This window comes from Mesoplodon bidens, assembly GCF_964165515.1.
Source record: "Mesoplodon bidens genome assembly, chromosome: 6".
Classification (NCBI taxonomy): Eukaryota; Metazoa; Chordata; class Mammalia; order Artiodactyla; family Ziphiidae; genus Mesoplodon; species Mesoplodon bidens.
In genome coordinates, this window is record NC_138162.1 from 98449872 (window position 1) to 98466820 (window position 16949).

The following is a 16949-nucleotide window of genomic DNA, read 5'->3' on the forward strand; positions in this document are numbered from 1 at the left end:
AGGTCTTATAATTATACTTTAGTGTTCACCTTCATATGTATAATACAATATAATGTCCAGTTTAGTAAATTATATTTTCAGGGTGTTTGTGTCATCAGTCTTCCTGTTATTGAAAGGTTTTCCACTAAATCCCTAAATAAAATGTATGGTTTCTGTTGGCAACTATAACTTTACCAAAGTCTCTCAGGCAGAATCAGAGAAGTCGAGCTGATGGTCAGTTTTTACCAAATGGCCTTTTCTAGTTACTCTGATATTAAAAAATTACTTGGACAACTCACCCACTTTCTCCTTTCCGGAAAAACTTGTAGACAAGAGGGTTTATCAGTCTTTTTCAAAGGCAGGCAGAACTCATCTGTTAGCTTCCAGGACCTGGGATTTGGGAGGTTTTTAATTAAATTCAATTTCACTAAAAGGTATTAGCCTATATAAATTAAAAAAAAAAAATTCATCCTGTGACAATTTTGTCATTTTATATTTTCCTAGAAAATGAACCATTTCAGGTAGTTTGAATGTATACTTGTTCAAAATATTTTTAAAAAATTGTATACCTGTTATTTTCCCTTTCATTCTGTAGTATGCTTATTTGAATCTACATTCTTCTAATTGATCTGTTTTTCTGGGATTTTGTCTATATTGTTGATACTTTCAAAGAAACAGTTCTAGATTTTGATATTTTCTATTATTTGGTTCTTTTTTTTTTTTTTTTGGTTGTATGCGGGCCTCTCACTGTTGTGGCCTCTCCCGTTGTGGAGCACAGGCTCTGGATGCACAGGTTCAGCAGCCATGGTTCACAGGCCCAGCCGCTCCACGACAGGGATCTTCCCAGACCAGGGCATGAACCCATGTCCCCTGCACTGGCAGGCAGACTCTCAACCACTGTGCCACCAGGGAAGCCCCTATTATTTGGTTCTTTAGTTCACTGATTTCTTCTTTTGTCTTTTCTTATTTTATGGTAGTTATAAAATTTACAAAAAAATGCATTTTTTTCTAACTTTTGTGTTGAATTCTTGCTATTTAACATTTCTACTCTTCTGACTTAAAAGGATTAAAATTCTCTCTGAGATTGTTCTTGATTTGTCATGCTCTACTTTCATTGAAGTGTAGGTATTTGATAAGTTCTCATTTTATTTTCCACCCAAAGGGTATTTAGTCACAAGTATTTAGATAATTTTCACACATAGAAGCACATACTCAGATAAAGAGTGCCAATGCCTTTTATATCTTACTTAAGAAAGCCATACTTACCTTGGGGTTATAAAGATATTCTATATTCTAAAAGCTTAACAGATTTTACCTTCTTCTTTTATGCCTTTAATCCTTCTGCAGTTGATTTTCTTTTGGTGTAATCTTTGAGGTAGGTGTCATTGTATTCCACCCCCCACCATGAATGTATAGTTACCTCAGTACAATTTATAGAAAAGACTATGCTGCCCCCACTGTATCAAAATGAAATACTATTGTATGTGAAGGTCTGTTTCTATGAAATTAATTCTGATTGGTCAATTTGACCACCCCTGCACAAGTACCTCACTCCCATTATTACTATAACTTAAAAATATGTTTTGAAGATTGCTTCTAGGTGGCAGAATAGAAGGATATATGCTCACTCCCTCTTGTGAGAGCACTGGAATCAGGGCTGACTGCTGAATTATCATCAAACAACTATACCACAGAAGTCTACCCACTGGAGTGAAGGTTCTGAGCCCCACATCAGGCTTCCCAACCTGGGGGTCTGGCAACAGGAGGAGGAATTCCCAGAGAATCAGATTTTGAAGGCTAGTGGGATTTGATTGCAGGACTTTGACAGGACTGGGGAAAAGAGAGATTCCACTCTTGGAGGACACACACACACACACATCAGGACCTGGGGGAAGTAGCAGTGACCCCATAGGAGACTGAACCAGACCTACCTGCTAGTGCTGCAGGGTCTCCTGCAAAGACAGGGGGTGGCATGGCTCACCACAGGGACAAGGACACTGGCAGCAAAATTTCTGAGAAGTATTCCATTGCATGAGCCCTTCTGGGGTCCACCATTAGCCCCACCAAAGAGCCTGTAGCCTCAAGGGCTGGGTTTCCTCAGGTCAAACAACCAACAGGGAGGGAACTCAGCCCCACCCATGAGCAGACAAGTGGATTAAAGTTTTACTGAGCTCTGCCCACCAGAGCAACACACACCTCCACCCACCACCAGTCCCTCCCATCAAGGAGCTGGCACAAACCTCTTAGATAGCCTCATCCTCCAGAGGACAGACAGTAGAATCAAGAAGAACTACAATACTGCAGCCTGTGGAAGAAGAACCACATTCACGGAAGGACAGACAGTAGAATCAAGAAGAACTACAATACTGCAGCCTGTGGAAGAAGAACCACATTCACAGAAGGACAGACAAAATGAAAAGGCATAGTACTATGTACCAGATGAAGGAACAAGATAAAACCTCAGAAAAAAAACTAAATGAAGTGGAGATAGGAAAACTTCCAAAAAAAGATTTCAGAATAATGATAGTGAAGATGATCCAGGACCTCAGAAAAAGAAAGGAGGCAAAGATCAAGAAGATGCAAGAAATGTTTAACAAGACCTAGAAGAATTAAAGAACAAACAAAAAGAGATGAACAATACAATAACTGAAATGAAAAATAAACTAGAAGGAATAAATAGCAGAATAACTGAGGCAGAAGAATGGATAAGTGACCTGGAAGACAGAATGGTGGAATTCACTGCCATGGAACAGAATAAAGAAAAAAGAATGAAAAGAAATGAAGACAGCCTAAGAGACCTCTGGGACAATATTAAATGTGCCAATATTCACTTTATAAGGGTACCAGAAGGAAAAGAGAGAGGGAAAGGACTTGAGAAAATATTTGAAGAGATTATAGTCAAAAAATTCCCAGACATGGGAAAGGAAATAGCCACTCAAGTACAGGAAGTACAGAGAGTCCCAGTCAGGATAAACCCAAGGAGAAACACACTGAGACACATAGGAATCAAATTAAGAAAAACTAAAGACAAAGAAAAATTATTAAAATCAACAAGGGAAAAACCACAAATAACATACAAAGAAACTCCCATAAGGTTAACAGCTGATTTCTCAGCAGAAACTCTACAACCCAGAAGGGAGTGGCATGATATACTTAAAGTGATGAAAGGGAAGAACTACAACCAAGATTACTATACCTGGCAAGGATCTCATTCAGATTTGATGGAGAAATCAAAAGCTTCACAGACAAGCAAAAGCTAGGAGAATTCAGCACCACCAAACCAGCTCTACAACAAATGCTAAAGGAACTTCTCTAGACAGGAAACACAAAAGAAGGAAAACACCTACAATAACAAACCCAAAACAATTAAAAAATGATAATAGGAACATACATATTGATAATTACCTTAAATGTGAATGGATTAAACGCTCCAACCAAAAGACACAGTCTCACTAAATGGATACAAAAACAAGACCCGTATATATGCTGTCTACAAGAGACCCACTTCAGACCTAGGGACACATACAGACTGAAAGTGAGGGGATGGAAAAAGGTATTCCATGCAAATGGAAATCAAAAGAAAGCTGGAGTAGCAATTCTCATATCAGACAAAATAGACTTTAAAATAAAGAATGTTACATGAGACAAGGAAAGACACTACATAATGATCAAGGAATCACTCGAAGAAGAAGATATAACAATTGTATATATTTATGCACCCAACATAGGAGCACCTCAATACATAAGGCAAATGCTAACAGCCATAAAAGGGGAAATCAACAGTAACACAATCAAAGTACGGGATTTTAACACCCCACTTTCACCAAAGGAGAGATCATCCAAAATGAAAATAAATAAGGAAACACAAGCTATAAATGATACATTAAACAAGATGGACTTAATTGATATTTCTAGGACATGCCATCCAAAAACAACAGAATACACTTTCTTCTCAAATGCTCACGGAACATTCTCCAGGATAGATCATAACTTGGGTCACAGATCAAGCCTTGGTAAATTAAAGAAAATTGAAATCATATCAAGCATCTTTTCCAACCACAGTGCTATGAGATTAGAAAGCAATACAGGTGGAAAAAGTGTAAAAAAATACAAACATGTGGAGGTTAAATAATATTTTACTAAATAATCAAGAAATCACTGAAGAAATCAAAGAGGCAATCCAAAAATACCTAGAGACAAATGACAATGAAAACACGATGACCCAAAACCTATGGGATGCAGCAAAAGCAGGTCTAAGAGGGAAGTTTATAACAATACAATCCTACCTCAAGAAACAAGAAAAATCTCAAATAAACAATCTAACATTACACCAAAAGGAACTAGAGAAAGAAAAACAAAAAAACTCAAAGTGAGTAGAAGGAAAGAAATCATAAAGATCAGAGCAGAAATAAATGAAAGAGAAACAAAGAAAACAAAAGCAAAGATCAATAAAATTAAAATCTGTTTCTTTGAGAAGGTAATCAAAATTGATAAAACTTTAGCCAGACTCATCAAGAAAAAGAGGCAGAGGACTCAGATCAATAAAATTAGAAATGAAAAATGAGAAGTTACAACGGACACCACAGAAATAAAAAAGCATATAAGAGACTATTACAAGTCACTATGCCAATAAAATGGACAACCTAGAAGAAATAGACAAATTCTTAGAAAGGTATAACCTTCTAAGACTGAACCAGAAAGAAATAGAAAATATGAACAGACCAGTCACAAGTAATGAAATTGAAACTGTGATTAAAAATCTTCCAACAAACAAAAGTCCAGGACCAGGTGGCTTCACAGGTGAATTCTATTAAACATTTAGAAAAGAGCTAACACCCATCCTTCTCAAACTCTTCCAAAAAATTGCAGAGGAAGGAACACTCCCAAACTCATTCTATGAGGCCACCATCACCCTGATACCAAAACCAGACAAAGATACTACAAAAAAAGAAAATTACAGACCAATATCACTGATGAATATAGATGCAAAAATCCTCAACAAAATACTAGCAAACAGAATCCAACAGCACATTAAAAGGATCATACACCATGATCAAGCGGGATTTATCCCAGGGATGCAAGTATTCCTCAAAATATGCAAATCAATCAAGGTGATACACCATATTAACAAACTGAAGAATAAAAACCATATGATCATTTCAATAGATGCAGAAAAACTTTTAACAAAATTCAACACCCACTTATTATAAAAACTCTCTAGAAAGTGGGCATAGAGGGAACCTACCTCAATAATAAAGGCCATTTATGAGAAACCAACAGCAGACATCATTCTCAGTGGTGAAAAAGTGAAATCATTTCCTCTAAGATCAGAAACAAGACAAAGATGTCCACTCTCACCACTATTATTCAACATAGCTCTGGAAGTCCTAGCCACGGCAATCAGAGAAGAAGAAGAAATAAAAGGAAAACAAATTGGAAAAGAAGAAGTAAAACTGTCACTGTTTGCAGATGACATATATAGATAATCTTAAAGATGCCACCAGAAAACTAGTAGAGCTAATCATTGAATTTGGTAAAGTTGCAGGATTCAAAATTAATGCAGATAAATCTCTTGCATTCCTATACACTAATGATGAAAAATCTGAAAGTGAAATTAAGGAAACATTCCCCTTTACCACTGCAACAAAAAGAATAAAAGACCTAGGAATAAACCTACCTAAGGAGGTGAAAGACCTGTACTCAGAAAACTATAAGACACTGATGAAAGAAATCAAAGATGACACGAAGAGATGGAGAGATATACAATGTTCTTGGACTGGAAGAATCAATATTGTGAAAATGACAATATTACCCAAAGCAATCTACAGATTCAGTGCAATCCCTATCAAATTACCAATGGCATTTTTTACAGAACCAGAACAAAAAATCTTAAAATTTGTATGGAGACAAAAAAGACCCCAAATAGCCAAAGCAATCTTGTGGGAAAATAATGGAGCTGGAAGAATCAGACTCCCTGACTTCAGACCATACTACAAAGCTAGAGAAATCAAGATAATACAGTACTGGCACAAAAAGAGAAATATAGTTCAATGGAACAGGAGAGAAAGCCCAGAGATAAACAATGCACCTACGGTCAACTAATCTATGACAAAGGAGGCAAGGACATACAATGGAGAAAAGAGAGTCTCTTCAATAAGTAGTGCTGGGAAAACTGGACAGCTACATTTGAAAGAATGAAATTAGAACACTCCTTAACACCATACACAAAAATAAACTCAAAATTGATTAAAGACCTAAATGTAAGACTGAACACTATAAAACTCTTAGAGGAAAACATAGGAAGAACACTCTTTGATATAAATCACACCAAGATCTTTTTTGACCCATCTCCTAGAGAAATGGAAATAAAAACAAAAATAAACAAATGGGACTTAATGAAACCTAAAAGCTTTTGCACATCAAAGGAAACAATAAACAAGATGAAAAGACAACCCTAAGAGTGGGAGAAAATATGTGCAAATGAATCAACGGACAAAGGATTAACCTCCAACATATATAAACAGCTCATGCAGCTCAATCCAAAAATAGGCAGAAGACCTAAATAGGCATTTCTCCAAAGAAGACATAAAGATGGCCAAGAGTAACATGAAAAGCTGCTCAATATCACTAATTATTAGAGAAATGCAAATCAAAACTACCATGAGTTATCACCTCACACCAGTCAGAATTGGCATCATAAGAAAATCTACAAACAACAAATTCTGGAGAAGGTGTAGAGAAAATGGAACCCTCTTGCACTCTTGTTGGGAATGTAAATTGATAGAGCCACTATGGAGAACAGCATGGATGTTCCTTAAAAAACTAAAAATGAATTACCATATGACCCAGCAATCCCAGTACTGGGCATATACCCAGAGAAAACCATAATTCAAAAAGACACATGCTGCAAATAGTTCATTGCAGCACTATTTATACTATCCAGGTCATGGAAACAACATAAATTCCCATCGACAGACAAATGGATAAAGAAGATGTGGTACATATATGCAATGGAATATTACTCAGCCATAAAAAGGAATGAAATTGGGTCATTTGTAGAAACGTGGATGGACCTAGAGGCTGTCATACAGAGTGAGGTAAGTCAGAAAGAGAAAAACAAATATCGTATGTTAAGGCATATATGCGGAATCTAGAAAAATGGTACAGATGGAGCAGTTTGCAAGGCAGAAATAGAGACATAGATGTAGAGAACAAATGTATGGACACCAAGGGGAGAAAGCAGGGGCTGGGTGGTGGTGGTGCTGGGATGAATTGGGAGATTGAGATTGACATATATACTCCAATATGTATAAAATAGATAAGAATAAGAATCTGCTTTTAAAAAAAATAAATAAAATTCAAAATATATATATATATATATTTTGATACCTGTTAGAACAATTCCTCCCAGCATATTTTTATTAAGTATATCTTGATTATTCTAGGCAGTTTGTATTTCCCTTATAAATTTTAGAACTGGCTTATCAAAATCCACATAAAAATTAGGGATTTTCCTTGGTAGTGTAATTTGGGGAAAATTGATATATTTAAAATATTGAGAAAAAAAATTAAATTAAAAAAAGAAAAAACTGCATATTCCAATCCATGAATGTGTTATATCTTCTCATTCATTTAGTCTCTTACTATTTCTCAATAATGGTTTAGAATTTTCTGTGTGGAAGTCTGGTCCATGATTTCTTAGATAACCCTGGGTACTTTAAGTTACACTGTTACAAAATTTATCTTTCTTAAAATACCATAATTTTTTAGTTCTTTATTGTTGGCATATAGAAATACAATTGGATTTTGTACATTGAGTTTGTATGTACAAAACTTTAAGAAGCTTTTTTGTTAATTCCTATGGTTTTATATATGTATTACTTTAGCTTAACTGCATGTAAAATGATGTATCTGCTAATAAGGAGTTTTTTTTTTTTCATTCTTATGTTTGTACCTTATATTTCTTTTTCTTGCCTTACTGAACTGGCTAGCATCTCCAATATAATGCAATCTAATGATCAAAAATGGCACATCTTTTTCAAATTTTAGATCTCAAAGGAAAAGTTTAACTGTATATATTTTTTAAAATTTTAGCTTATTTATTAAGAATCTTATTTCTTGAATTGCGAATACAAGAAACTTAATTTCGAGTATTTCTTACTGATTGATTTTCTGAGATGTAATACCCTCTAAAATAAGATCAGGTACAAATGTTATTTTCATAGTATGCCATTTCCATTTCTTTTGGTATTCATGCCACTCAAACTAGGGTTCAGGGAGCTATGAGATCTCCATTCCCAGAGAGCTTGACCTTCAAGTCCTCCTTGAGCCGATTATTTTCTACCATACTTTTATTTGGTAGACAAAGTCAACCATTGATAAACCATCATTTTCCAAAGGAAATGGCATTCTCCATGATTTCAGTTTTCATAACATTCAGCAGTTTTTGACTTGTACATTATAATGAAACTTTCTGGGCTGGTGCTGTCAGTCAAAAAACCCACATATCTCTGAGGCACTAGTTGTTTATTACTCCAATGAAATATCTTCTACAGAGCAGAACTGTTCATAAATTGGCCAAGAAATCCTAGGGATTATGGCATGACTCACAACATTTTACTCTTACCACCATAATGATGCTTTGACTATTATCCCAGATGCTTCACAGCATTTTTCTAAACAACATTCACTCTAAATGATGCCCCCATGTGTGCACTGCTTGAGACTTTTGGTTTGTGTTTATGATCTAAACCTAGAGGAACGATTTGACACTGTTGCTCTGAGCTATAAATCCTAGACTAGAGGGTTCTAGGGTGCACACGCTGATACTGGAAGTTAGTTGAGATATTGCTTGAAACCTTCAAACCATTCTCAAGCCATTGGTATGAGATATCTACTTATAAAGGATGCCTTTGATTGGAAGAAAAACCTACATTCTTGCTGCTGATTGCTGTCACAATATACAACATATTCAGGGAGAGATGGTTAGAATTATGAAAATGAGTCCTACATTTAAAATAAAAATATACAGCACAGTTATGTATACCAAGTTCTAATTGTACTTATAGACTTCTTCCATAGAAATGCTGAAGGAAAATGGACTGTTGTAGAATTATCATATTTGTCAACATTTTTCCCCTGAGTGACTCATTGTCATGAGTAATATATATTTTTAATGTCATCTGGTTATGAACATTTTGGCAACATTTTCCTGAATGTTCAACAAGGTCACTGTGAAGGAGAGCAATGTTCTTTGGCTTCTAGCAACATTGCTTTCGTGGGTCCCTGATATTTACAAGTCCTGATATTCTTACTTCCACTTATCACTTAAAGGATGGCTCTTTAAAAGGGAACTTCCTCTCTGTTTAAATTTGTTAGCTCAGGGGTCATGTGAAAAATTGTGTTTGAAGGACACTGTACTTTGTGTGGCAACTTCTGGCATTTATAAATTTAGTGATTTCATCCAATTTTTGCATTTGTAAATTTTTTTACAATGATAAAGACCTGATAGTTTGAAGGAATATTTATTATTCGAAGAGATAATACTATTATTACTTTGTTTTACTGTTATTCATGACAAAGAACTATGTCTGGATCATGAAGTACAAGGAAAGAATAGTCTCATTGCTTGGGAAAGATGATTGAAGGATAATAGATGACATAGGGAAAGAAGAAACTTAATCCCATTTTCTTTCATATCAGAACAAATGCACATTTTCTTTATATGTTGTAGGAAATAAGAAATATTTCCCTAATACATGTATAGACTTTGTATATGACAAATATATTTAAATGAGTCAGAGCCTCAGGTCAAGATTACTTTTGCTTGGAAAGTCCTTAGACATTCCAAGCTCTTGAAATTAGCAGGAGATTCGGCAAAACCATATTGCAGAGCAAAAATAAATTTTCCTGGTTGAACTGATATTTACAAGAGATTTCCCTCATGGCTGCAACAGAAAATGACTGAGCCCAGTGCCAAAATACAGTTAGTGTCTTGGACCCTTTCCTGTTTTCTTGTCTTAAATTCCCTCTTCTAAAAGCACCATCTTGGGCTTCCCTGGTGGCGCAGTAGTTGAGATTCCGCCTGCCAATGCAGGGGACGCGGGTTCTGTGCCCCTGTCTGCGAAGATCCCACATGCCGCAGAGCGGCTGGGCCCGTGAGCCATGGCCGCTGAGCCTGCGCGTCCGGAGCCTGTGCTCCGCAACGGGAGAGGCCACAACAGTGAGAGGCCCGCGTACCACACACACACACACAAAATCACCATCTTGCTTTTTACCCCTCTATAACTCAGGTGTCAGTAAAAGAGAAATTAGAAATAATAATAATTGATAATAATAATGCCAGAGACTTACTGAACATTTAATATCTGTGTCTGAGGGTCAAATAAGGTAATTCATGTGAAGGTCTTAAACAGCATCTAGCATACATTTACTGATGAATAAACATTAGTTCTTACTGTACTTCTTAATTCCTTAAAAAACACTTATTAGATAATGTTTGGGTTTTTTTTTTCCAAATGAGTTTACCTTGGTGTTCAGTACATAATGAAGCCTGTCTTTGCTTGTCAGATTTAATCACCTTTATTTTAGCTCTTTTAAAATGATTTCTCCACTTTAGACAGGAGGTTCTTGTGACTGTCCACAATGTTCCATGATTGTCTCTGCATCAAGCTTGTTGATGTGACACACAGACTCTCTCCTTCAATTTCTACTCCATTCTGGATTCTTCTCTGAGTTCTCTATCATCAGCTTGACCTGGTGATTCCTATTCTTGCTGTTTCATTTCCTGGTCTCACTAGTCCATACATAGTGCCTGTACCATTGGTGGTCTTGATTTTCATTATGCACATTTCCTGTATACACACTCAAGATTGCAATCCCATGAGGAGACATTGATTAAACATTTTTCTTGCAGTCCATAGACCTAGTAAAAAGTCAGATATATGATTTATGATCAAAATTGTTGAGTCATTTATTGAGTTAATTTTTAACAGCTTCTTTTTTAGATCATAAGTGCAAAATTCACAAGTATTTTCAAGTGTACAGTCTTTAATATGCCTCTTATTTCACAGAATTTTTTGGTATAGAAACATCTATTTTATTCTACTTTAAGTACTATTCAGTCTTTCATTTGTTTATACAGTCAGCCTTCTCAAGAGTCACTGTCTGAATCAAAGTAAGGTGCACAATTTATTATTTAGAATAAAATGAAACAGGGAAAATTCTCATTTTGGGGACCTTCAGGTAATGGTGCTTACTCAATCAGCTTCACCATTCATCGTAAGAGCCTTCTATTCAGAAGAACACAATAAATTTATGAGAAACAGTGTGCCACTGGCTTAGTTCTCAATTCGCAGAGGTAACTTGTCAGACATTCCATATTTTAATCATTATCTGCTTCATGAGCCAACAGGACCAGCAACTATCACATGCTAGCCATCAAAAAGATGCCAACACATCTAGAAAGATTATATCCATCACTCGATTTAGTATGATAGCTACATTCACAGGTCCTAAGGCAAATAGAATCTTATTTCAGTGTCCCTCAAACCTCCAGTTTCTCAGTAAAACCTTAAGGACTGCTGACAAGGCAACTTCTGGGTTAGGTCCTCATCTCTGAAATTTATTTTCCCTGGATTACATTCCTATGAATTCTGGAGCAAGTTGGAAGTTGCATGAATATCAAAGCTGAATTAAAGAAATAATCTGTAGAAAAACTCTTTAATAACTATAATCTATGAAGTCCTAGATAGATGTCAGATGTTTCTTCGTATTTGTTGTGAGGTCCCATGCAGCTTCATAACTTCTTGTGTAAGCAGGAAATGAAAATTATAATTTATAAGAACCATAATTGAAGTGTTTTTTTTTCATTGTCAATTAGGGTGAGACTCGGAGAGAGAAATATTTCCCATATTCAAGAGAATATAAAAGTACAGATCCAAAATTGCTTCCTTCTGTTATGTTTTAATATCTAGCACTCAAAATATACCTTTTATTTTCCCAGTTCGTATACATGAAACCAGGAATCTGAAAACCCACATTGTAGCATATGCAGGTTTCACTCAGTAGATGTTTTTTCTACCCTTATATATTTGTATATTGTAATCATATACACAAAAGGTTGTAATATATATATATATATATATATATATATAGTAATCATAAACACAAAAAGGTTGTCAAAAATTTGCATTGTAGTAAAAATAATAACTAACTTTCATTGAGAACAAAGTAGATACCAGGCACTTACTATGCACATACTCAGGGTAATCTCATGGGATAATTGCACTTTTTATTCCCATTTTTATAAGAAAATTATTTCTCAGTTAGATTAGGTAAGTGCCTCAAAGTTATGAAGCTAAAAGTATCTGAGCTGCAAAGACTATGCCCTTCCTTCTAAACTACCAAAAAAAAACAAGGAAGCAAGTTAGCTGTCATTTGTTTGTCCCTCCAGATTCCTCCTCACACTTGTCCATCTTTTGTGCCCCTTGGGATTCAAGGTGGGTTTGGTTGATGGAGCTCAGCAAAACATGAGGGGAGAGGAAAAAAGTAAGGTTAGGGTTCTTATTTCCTCGCTGCGGGGACACTGAGTTTGTTAGTTCCTTTCTTTTTTCCTTTCTTCCTCCCTTCCTCTTTCTCTCTTTCTTTTTCTTTCTTTCTTTCTCTCTCTCTCTCCCTTCCTTCCCTCCTTCCTTCCTTCCTTCCTTCCTTCCTTCCTTCCTTCTTTCCTTCCTTCCTTCCTTCCTTCCTCTTTCTTTCTTTCTTTCTTTCTTTCTTTCTTTCTTTCATTCTTTCTTTCTATATAGGAATATAGTTGATGTAAGTCAACAACTCATGTCAGGCAGTCCTTCCACACAACACTCTCTGTCTCTCTCTGGGTTCTAATAACTTGTCCCCACCTCACCCCTTCAGACTTAGCAGTAGTAAAAGCACCCTGAGTTTGTAGCTGTGGGATACAGCATTATCCTACCCAATTTGAGTGTCATCTCTTTCTTGCCAGGATTCTGATAGATATATGGAGTCCATCAGAATCTGTATCAGGAGAAATAAATTGTAAAATTCATGTGTATTCATGTGAAATTGTCTTATCTCTATAAAGAGGATATAATCACAGGATATTATAAGATGCATTAAGATAGAGATATCAGGGCTTCCCTGGTGTTGCAGTGGTTGAGAGTCCGCCTGCTGATGCAGGGGAGATGGGTTCATGCCCCGGTCCAGGAAGATCCCACATGCTGCCGAGAGGCTGGGCCCTTGAGCCATGGCTGCTGAGCCTGCATGTCCAGAGCTTGTGCTCTGCAACAGGAGAGGCCACAACAGTGAGAGGCCCACATACTGCAAAAAAAAAAAAAAGATAGACATATCAGACCACTTAGCACAATTTCTGTCTCATATAGAGTATTTTATATATTTAGTTAAAGCAAAATATGAATTAATAAATACTTTAAATAGTCAAGTTACTAATCTGTCTTACCATGCTGCTATATGAATAGATTCTGGTACAGCCCCTCAGATTTTCTCATTCTCTTTCTGCTGTCCTGCAATTCAGGACACATATTATGCTCTAAAATATTTAATTAGTATTTTAACTGATCTGTGTTATCATTCCATATCAAATTCAAAATGACAATGACATTTCCCAAAAGGGCCATGGGGAAATGCAATTTATTGAAGAATAAAAGTTTGGGGTTCCTTCTGCTAAGCAGAACATAGATTTGAGTAAAATTAGAAAGTACATGTTCATTGAATACTGGGAAGGTGACAGACTTAGATCATTAGTAACAATGATGACACAAAAATGTTTCATTATCAACCCAGCTAAGCCAGATCAGATCTATTTACCTCCCTCTTTAAGCTTCAATCATGTTCACTGTTATTTGTATCCTTTTGTAGTAATGAAAATATTGCAAATAAGATTTTCCATGAAGACGGGGCTTCCCTGGTGGTGCAGTGGTTAAGGATCCACCTGCCAATGCAGGGGACATGGATTTGAGCCCTGGTGCAGGAAGATCCCACATGCTGTGGAGCAACAAAGCCCATGCATAACAACTATTGAGCCTGCGCTCTAGAGTCCATGAGCCACAACTACTGAGCCCATGTGCCACAACTACTGAAGCCTGTGTGCCTAGATCCCATGCCCCACAACAAGAGAAACCACCACGATGAGAAGCCCACACACTGCAACGAAGAGTAGCCCCCACTCGCCACAACTAGAGAAAGCCAGAGAGCATCAACAAAGACCCAACGCAGCCAAAAATAAATAAATAAATAAATAAATAAATAAATAAATAAATAAATAAATAAATAAATAAAAAAGATTTTCCATGAAGATGTTGATGGCACTGTCTGGATTTCTTTGTCCTTTTTTTCAAACGTGTGAATACCATGAACCAATGATGCTCAATCTAGAAAAAAATCTACCTTAGGGAACATTGTTTTGACAAACTGTCTGATTCTCCCCTTCATGGACCCCCATGCTACAACAATCATATCATCTTATATAATTCTTTGTACCTTGACATACCCCCTATTACCTTGCAATGGTTACTTTAATGTGTCTCCTTTATGAGCATAGCATAGAACATGACATATAGGAACAGCTCAATCAATGTTTGCATAATTTAAGTAAGAAAGCCATGACAACAATTAAAAATAAGGTACTCAAGAGCTGAGACTATGTTTCATGGATAGTAGGGCATCATCTTTAACATGATCCCTGACATTTTCTCTGATAATTTTGATTTGATTTTATGGGAAAACCCCAAACGTTTCATACTAAAGATAAGCAAATGGGTACCTAATCACCTTACTTTATAATTTAGCCCTATTTATGTCCTATTACCCTGCCCCATTCATAATATAATTGTCAAAAATATTTATTTTATTTACATTTAGAACAACATACATGTGTAATAATTTTTACTTTAATCATCAAGCATAATTTAGAAAACTCAAGAGGAGGAGGAAAGTGTACTGTATTTAACACACTCCATTTTTTTTTCCTTCTTGATGTTTCAAGATTCCTTCTTGTATTGTTTCCCTCTGCTTAGGTCATTAGTCTTTTAGTCATTTTTTAGAGTAGGTCTGCTGTTGACAAATTCCCTTAGTATTCATTTATCTGAAAATATCTTGATTCTTCTTCCTTCTTGAAGAATATTTCCACTGGAGGTAGAATTCTAGATTAACAGGTCTTTTATTTTAATACTTGAACAGTGTTTTGTTACTTTCTTTTGGCTTCCAGGATTTCTGACGAAAAATGTGTTGTTGTTATAATATTTTCCCCCTATAGTTAAGCTATCATTTTTCTGTGGCTCTTTCAGGACCTTTATTTCCTTTATCTTTAGTATTCAGAAATTTGAATGTGTTTTGGTGTGGATTTCTGTGGATTTATCCCTTTTTGGAGTTCACTTATCTTCTTAAATAGGTAGGTTTCTGTCTTGTGCCAAATTTGGGGAGTTTCACTCATTCTTTTTTTCTTTTGAAAACAATTTTCTTAGAGCAGTTGTGAGTATACAACAAAATTGAGAGGCCAGTACAGAGATTTTCCATATACACCCTGCCTCTACAAAGGCACAATTTCCTCCTTTATCAACATATTGACCAGGGTGGTACTTTTTTTTTTTTTTAATTTAGCCAAGTATAAACCTACGTTGACACATCATAATTGCCCAAACTCCATAATTTACCTTAGTATTCACTCTTGGTGTTGTATGTTCTATGGTTTTGGACAAATATATGGATATAATGACAAACATCCATCATTATAGTGCCATACACAGTATTTTCACTGCTTTAAAAATCTTTTATGCTCTGTTGATTTGTCTTCCCTTCCCCCCCACCCCCACAAATACTAATTGTCTCCATAGTTCTACCATTTCCAGAATATAATATAGTTGGAATCATATAGTAGTTAGCCTCTTTATGCTTGTTCTCTTTCACTTAGTAATATGTATTGAAGTTTCCTCCATGACTTTTCATAGCTTGATAGCTCATGAATAATATTTTCAGTGCTAAATAATATTTCATTGTCTGGATGTGCCACAATTTATTTCTCTAACCACCTATTGAAAGACATCTTTGTTGCTTCCAACTTTTGGAAATTATAAATAAAGCTGCTATAAACATCAGTGTGCAGGTTTTTGTATGTACATAAGCTTTCAACTGCTCTGGGTAAATATCAAGGAGTGTAATGTTGGATCATATAGTTAAGCGTATGTTTAGTTTCATAAGAACCCACAAAACTATCTTTCAAAGTGACTGTACCATTTTGCCTTCTCCCTCCAGCAATGTATGAGACTTCCTGTTGCTTCATACCCTCACCGACATTTGATGTTATCAGTGTTTTGGAGTTTGACCATTCTAATAGGTGTGTAGTGGTATCTCACTGTTGTTTTGATTTGCATTTTCCTGATAACATACGATGTGAAGCATCTTTTCACATATTTATTTGCCATCTGTATAGCTTCTTTGGTGAGGTGTCTGTTAAGGCCTTTGGCTCCATTTATATTCAGGTTGTTTTCTCATTGATGAGTTTAAGAGTTCATGGTATATTTCATATAATAGTCTTTTGTCAGATGTGTCTTTTGTAAATATTTTCTCCCAGTCTGTGGCTTGTTTTCTCATTATCTTCAGATGGTCTCTTGCAGAGCAGAAGTTTTTAATTTTAAGTAAGTCCAACTTAATTATATTTTTCATGGATAGTGTCTTTTTTTTTTTTTTTTTTTTTTTTTTTTTGCGTTATGCGGGCCTCTCACTGTTGTGGCATCTCCCCTTGCGGAGCGCAGGCTCCGGACGCACAGGCTCAGCGGCCATGGCTCACGGGCCTAGCCGCTCTGCGGCATGTGGGATCTTCCCAGACCGGGGCACGAACCCGTGTCCCCTGCATCGGCAGGCGGACTCTCAACCACTGCGCCACCAGGGAAGCCCATGGATAGTGTCTTTGATGTAGTATGTAAATAATCAATGTCATT